This window comes from Protopterus annectens, chromosome 8.part0 (assembly GCF_019279795.1).
Source record: "Protopterus annectens isolate FY-2018-M chromosome 8.part0, PAN1.0, whole genome shotgun sequence".
Taxonomy (NCBI): Eukaryota; Metazoa; Chordata; order Ceratodontiformes; family Protopteridae; genus Protopterus; species Protopterus annectens.
In genome coordinates this window covers 80,484,126-80,490,738 of record NC_056741.1, presented here as the reverse complement: position 1 = coordinate 80,490,738, position 6,613 = coordinate 80,484,126, and positions in this window count along the sequence as shown.

Sequence of the window (6,613 nt, the reverse complement as noted above, 5' to 3'; positions counted from 1 at the left end):
CAATAACATACCTACATGATGTTAGAAATTGCTGTCACCATTTAAATATGCTGACAGAATCTAAGAGTATTAAAGTAAAACCAAAACATGTATCCGAGTACATTATATATCATGGGTCATGTAAAACAAAGTTCCACAGAGTTAATTCATTTCTGCATGACAGAGAGCATGCATCATTCATAGATAAGTTCTAAGCAATCAGTCTACAGACCATTTCAAGCCTAGCCCCCCCCCCCCAAAAAAAAAAAAACATTCAAAATTTACCAATAGCCTCATGAAGGGAAAGACGCAGAAAGAGAGAATTTTAGCCTGCCCATCCAGTTAGCTAGGTTTACCTTGAAGGTGACAGGGGTGCTTGCCTGCTTGGCATGTAATGGAAGTTTGTTCCAGAGGTGAGGGATACATGGGGATATGAATCTGTCACACCAGCATGTCTTATTCAACTGATGAAGGTTTAGTTCCTTTAACCGAGCATTTGATGTACCAGTAGTTCTGTGAAGGAATAGATCAAATAGGGCCGGGTCTTCCATGGCATAAAAAGCTTGACATGGGTCTCCACAGAGAAGTGTGTAACAAGACTGAGTACAGAGAAAGGTCTGCCAGTCTCTCCTGATAACTAAGATTTTTGAGGCCATTGATCTTTTTAGTAATGAATCTCTGAGGTCTCTCAAGGTGTGTGATATGTTTAGATAAATACATGCCAAAAGGTGTGTTATATTCAATAATAATAAGGTATGAGCAAAATTCTTTTTTGGCAAGACAGTGACACCTTCTGTGCTCTACATGTAATTCCCAAAGTACATTTTTGTCAAAATAATCAAAATGACATGTACAGAAATGTGAGCAAAATACATTTTATTATGAAATGGTTTATGCAGACGTTACAAAGTAATATTTACTATTTATAATATTTTGTGTGGAGCCACAGAAAAAGCATTATCTGCTACTTAAGTTAATTTACATGTAGATTAAGGGGATTTGCCTAAACAGTTATCTGATGTATGCGCCAAGGAAAGAACTGTCAGCTCTCATGACTATAATAGCACAGGAAATGAAACAAGCATAAAGCTTGGATGTCTTTAAAAAGCCACCAGAGCCAGCAAGAACGAATGAACAATGTAGCCACTGCTATGAAGAAAATTGAGATTTCCCTTTATTTTGAGGCAACCGAGCTGGATAAAATGATTAAAATAATTTCCTATTGCTTGAAGATAAAGAGGCTTCAAAAATGCTTTTTTTTTTTAAATTACACACAAAAAGGGTTTATATTTGATAACATTAGATGAAATAAGCTTCAGAACTGGTTAGATTTGTAACTCCATTAGGAAGCTATACATTTCTTAAAGTTTTGCTTGATATCTCAAGCACCAGAGGTGTTATAAATAGATATTGCATTGCTAACTGAAGGCTTGGACAGTGATGGAAACAAAGTATACTTGTGTAGGAATAACATTCACTCTTTCCCTCTCTCGGCCAGGCATATGCCCTCCCATGTGGATGTCGGGATCCCTGTTGTATAAGAGTAATTTCTGACCCCACAATCTTTATTTATTTCTGGCCCCTGCAGTATGTCTGATAGAACCCAGAGCACTGGCTGTCCACGTGGCTAAAGCTGTACTGAAAAACAGCCAAGACAAAATATCCTTCAAAGGTCCCTCTCCAAAAAGTAAACAAACCTGAAGAGGAAAGATGCCCTGTAGAGGGAAGAGATAGGTAAAGTGGGGACAGAAGGTGACACCCACCCCAACTATAATGGCAACAGGGCAAAAACAGAGTTGGAGAATATGAACATACTTAACATCTACAACCATGAAAAGGTCGATGTAAACATATTATGTTCCTCACATTGCTCAGTTGTGCAGTAATGCATCTACGGATGATTATCTAAGCGTACAGAGGGTGACTGGTCATAGGTTCATAGATTAGTACTAAGCTAACTGCCCTTGGGAGCCATTTTAAGCCTAGCCAATTATCCCTTGTGAGACTCAAACCCTGCACCTTGTGCTTGCAAGGCAAACACCTTAACCATTAGGCCACCCTCCCAATCCAATTGTGAAGAAATGGGTTCAAGGAGCATTGCAGAATGGCTTATGCAGGGAGGTAATGTTCAGTTTTTAGTCTTTAGAAAAGCTGTGTACAGATGTGCATATAGACGACTTAGGTGTTGACCTAACCCCTGAAGGAAGGCTGCAGTAGCTGTTGTTGCCCTGATAGAGTTTACTCTGGTGCACCTTTGCCCCAAGAAGAGAATAATAAAAAATAAATGGTGTGCTAGCAATTTGAAAATAGTGTTTAGACACAGGTATTCCCTTTGCAAAGGCTGTGCCTGCACACATCTTGTGTATGCAGAATCCTCCCCCTTGTTCTGTTGGGTAAGGTAAGGCAGTAGGAGGCTAACTCCCTGAGAGGCACAGCTAAAAATCAGAAATGTTTGTGGCAGAAATTGTGTTCACTGAGAAGAGAGCGTTTCAGGTTAAGAATCTGAGTGGTACTGTAGCTGCCGGCTCAAGTGGTGCTAATTTCAATTTATGGAACACGCATTTCAAGTCCAGAGGTGATGACAGCTCTGTTTTTGGTGATCTCAAGTGTAGGACCTTTTTCAGTAAGGAGTAAAAGGGGATCCTAGGGCAGACAGAGAAAACACAAACACATATAATTAATAAAGCATACAAGTATATGTAAATAATGACAGGTACCTGAGGACCAAGGACATCTTTACTGGTTTGGATGCATTGCTTCTTTACACTGGGAAAACAAGACTCTTCTCAATTTTTCTAGGTATGAATTCCGTGTATTTGATTTCCTAGCCTTCTTCATTTTATTTGGTTATCCTTTGCTGATTATGTTACGCTCAATAGGCAGGTGGCCTCTTTTCAGGAGATGCCAGGGGTAGTATGTATATCGAGTAGGGGAAATTTGGCCTGGGCACTAGAGAACCCCCCCCCCTACTCTTTTTCACAAGTATAATGAAATCTTTTAAATCTACCAAAACTACCACTAATTTAAACAAATGGGGCCTTGGTTTAAAGTCTTATCTGAAGGATAGCACACTTAGGAATGAAGCACCCCTTAACGTACCACTGCAATGTCAGTAATGGAAAATTAATCCTATCACCTCGGATGGGAAAATAATCCGCAGCCTTCTCATCTTAAAGCACCAAAGGCAAGTGTGCTACCTGTTGAGTGACTGACACCGTCTCATGATTGCAAGCTTACCTAGTGCTGCTACAGATAGACATACAAAAATTGTAATTATGTCCTGGTGTCGTGTCAATGTTAATGTCATATATAGAGTCTGTAGTTCTGTTTTTATATTTATATTGTTATATTGTTATATGTTTTTGCCTTGACATTGAGCTCGGAACAATGACATTTTGTTTAGCCTGCACTCGTTTTGCTCTGCATGACAATAAAGTTTACTCTGACGTTGACATCAGTAAGCATTTGCGTAAACAGGATGAATTTTAAACCATCAGTGCTGTTAACTTTAAGGTCTTCAGGTGAGGGTGCACTTGGTCTGGAATAAGAGATTCACACTCTAAAGCAGTGGAAAGGCTCTATCTTTTTTCATGCTCAGTAACAGAGATTCAAAATGCTACTATGAACAGCATTTTTGGTCTGTCCTCCAGTACCTTCTGACTCACCTCAGAAGGACAGGAAAAGTATAAAGGAATAATCCCCATCACCTCACTTGACTGTGAAAACGTGTTGATCAGAACACTGAGCCTGGCAACCTGGTTCAACATTTTTACTGCTTTTTTTTCCTGGAGAAGCAAAAAGGTGTGTATTTGTGGGCCTAATCCATAAATATGTCAATATTCAGATCTGGGTCTGATACCAAGCTACCATGGCCAACCCATGCAAAAGGTAAATGGGTCACTCTTCGTGTTGATGTACCACATCACAGTTGTCTCTGGGACAATATACATGGTAGCTGGTTGTCATATCTGCATGAATGACATTACGGCTAAAACAGCAGCAGTTATGTGATGCTGATCTGATCCCTTCAGTTGTGCTCCAGGTTCCCTGGAATTCTTATTTTCCCTGAAACAGAGCATCCACCCCAAGTCATGATGCAGGAGACCCATGGTCAGTGCCTGGGACTTCAGGTTTGCTTTGAAATGGAACCCTTGATTGAAATTTACCTGCATAATGCAACATAAGAGCTCTTTCTGGGTACAAGACAATAGAGGGATATAACACTGGAGTGAGCATGCTTGCACCACCTATTCTGTAGGTACCACTGCAGTTCTGATGTGAAGCTTCACCAAGGGGACAATTAGGATTGTGCAAGGCATATATGCCAGGGTCTAGATGAATTCCATGGTTGTAATCTGATTCTGCTGGGTGGAACTGGAAAAAAATGGTTAGAAACAGCAGCTTTTCTATGGAGGAGAAATGTTTCTTTAGTCGTGGTGTGCAAAACAAGTTCCAATGAAGTGGACCTGTTGGGATGAAATTAGCTGGAATTCAGGTGTATTTAGAAGACTGAGTGCTTCAGTCTGGAAGCAGACCAGTATGAACTGCAAGGCAGACAGCATCTTCTCTTGAATAAAGGCATGAAGTAGGCAACCATCCAGTTAAGGGTAGATAAGAATGGTCTTGATTTTGAAACGTGCCATCACTGGATATTGATACTGTGTGAACATTCTTGACGCAATAGGCCAAAAGGCAGGAAGGTAAATTGATAAATGGTATTCCGTGCTTTGCAACACAGGTACTGCATGTGTACCCTGGATTTGGGTATGTGCAGTAGGCATCTTTGAGATGCAGAGCCTCCATAAAAGCCAGAAGCAGGGCCCGCAAGGATAGCATTTTGGTTTTTGGCACTTGTAAGAACTTAGATCTGTTATGGGCATCCGATGGCCATTTTATTTCTGTGGACTATGAATAATCTTGAGTAGAACCTCCTGCCTTTATGAGGTACTATCTAGGGTCCCTTGATGTAGAAGATCTAATATCAGTGGCTTCTTTGGATGCCTTTGTTATCTTTTGTTCGATATATTTGACATTTGTTGACCAGGAATGTCTGACTGAGCGTGTGCCCTTTTTCAGCAGAGGCCCAAGGAGAAAAGCGCCACAAAGTATTACATACACCATAAAAATGTTTACAAACAGTACAGTATACATGAGGGAATACAAACATGCATTATAATGCTTGGATTCCCACTTGTCGCATGAGAGTATAAAAGGTGTTATTTACAGACTCTGGAATAGACTGCCCATAGACGTCAAGCAGAGCGACTCTTCAGCCCTCTTCAAAAGGAACCTTGATGATTGGATGGGAGTAAGAAAATTCACCCCGGGGATCACGTCAGTCGCCCTGCTAGACAGGGGTCCAGGGAAGTAAATAGTGTGGGAAGAAATAGCCAGGGAATTGTTATGGCTAGGCTTGTATAGGCCCTAGGGCCTATAGCTTATTACCAACCTATGAACAAAAAAAGGCAATAAAACAGTATGTTAAAGTCATTCATATACCTCCAATACATAAGGAATTCTTAGTTTAGAGGGAAAGTAATGACAAATAACTCAGAGTTTAAGATACGAGTACAGAAAGTACTATATATCAAATCTTAGTTCTTACAGGCAACAGCATGTACGTCAGTAATCAGAAGCAGGTGGGAAGCTGATAGAGAGAACAGGTGATAGAAAAAGGTAAAGTGTCAAGAGAAAAAAGGGGGTATGGGTAAAAGAGGGAAAACTAGAGTTGTTTTTTTAAATTAATAAATGAGAGAGGAGAGTAGTAGTAGTTAGAATCAAGTGAAATCTGAGAAAGGGGAGTAAGCTAAGTGGGAAAAGAAGGGGAGGGTAAATATGAGTAGCGGAGAAATCAAGTGGAAAAAGGTGTTAGAAATTAGAGTTCTGTGGCTAGAATTACGTATGAATTGAGAAGGGGCTGTATGCAATGGGGGTCAGGTGACTAAGTTCACACTAAAGGGATACCAGAGAACTTTGGTTGTTTTATGAACTGGAGACTCTGCATCAGCCTCAGGATTCATAGCAGCCAAGCATCTTGGACTGTCTCCCCGTTCTTTCACAAGCAGTCTGACAAACACCTACTTTCTGGAATGGTGTGGGAACAGGAGTTGTCAATGGGAAGAAGATTTGGGGTTGGGAGGAATATGGGGGAAGGGAAAACTTCGGAGTCATAGTCAAGGGCCAAGGTTTATGCTTTTGGTCAAGCTTGACATTTTGCCTCGGTGGAAGGGTCAGATTTAGTGGGTAATTCCTACTGTATGTAGCAGGCAGGTAAATGGTAGTTTCTATGACTGCATGGTCTTCCCCTTTTCCTCCAGCCTTTTGGCACCTGCTCAGCCACGTTTCCAGACAGGAGATCCTTCTCTAATGTATTAAGAAGAAAGTCTTCATGAACTCTGGCAGGGCTTGTGTTCCTCAGCCAAGTATGCCTCTGCATAACCAACATCATAGCTGCCACTTTACATGATTCATCCACTGCATCACAAGCAAAACTGATTACAGTGCCTTCTTTCCTGGGAAGAGAGGTTATGAAAGAGGCAACATTGCCTTTAGGGCTTTATCTTCCATCTCCTCCACCTTGTCCTTAAAATGGGACAAAAGTCCACTGGAACTTGACAATGAGTCTCAAAATACA